The following is a 632-nucleotide window of genomic DNA, read 5'->3' on the forward strand; positions in this document are numbered from 1 at the left end:
TTTAATAATATTATTTTTTTAATTTAATTATACAAACTTACAATGTCAAAAAATTATATATGAAGTGATCATAGAAAATAGGAATAATATTATAATTTTCCAGATATAATTTGTAATACAGTACACTATAGAGTAATCGATAAATAAATTTTTTATTTTTTATTTCGAAGACAAATAAATTATTGACTAATTAAAAATATAAAAACGTTCTTCACTTTTTAAAATACGAGACATTTAAATTTTTTTAAAAAATTGATTTGTATTTATATATTTTAGACAAAAAAATTTAAATATTTCATATTTTATATAATTTGGTGTGATTTCATCGGGTTTAAGGCCGGGTAAGGATCTCAAAAATAGACCCGATCATTATTTCGGGTCGGATCCGGGCCATAGCTCGGGTCACCCGAAGTCGGCCCGATGGTCCGATCATCATACACAATTAATATTTTGTGTTATTAGTGATGGATCATGACTATTCTTATGTGAAATTTAAGTATTGTAAATCTTAATATTTTGTGTTATTAGTCATTATAAGACTATAAGTTAATGTTTTATGTTTAGAATGCATTAGACTTTAGACTAATGCATAATATTGTGTTATTTGTATTGATTTAAATATTTGGTATTAT

This window comes from Arachis ipaensis, chromosome B07, assembly GCF_000816755.2.
Source record: "Arachis ipaensis cultivar K30076 chromosome B07, Araip1.1, whole genome shotgun sequence".
Classification (NCBI taxonomy): Eukaryota; Viridiplantae; Streptophyta; class Magnoliopsida; order Fabales; family Fabaceae; genus Arachis; species Arachis ipaensis.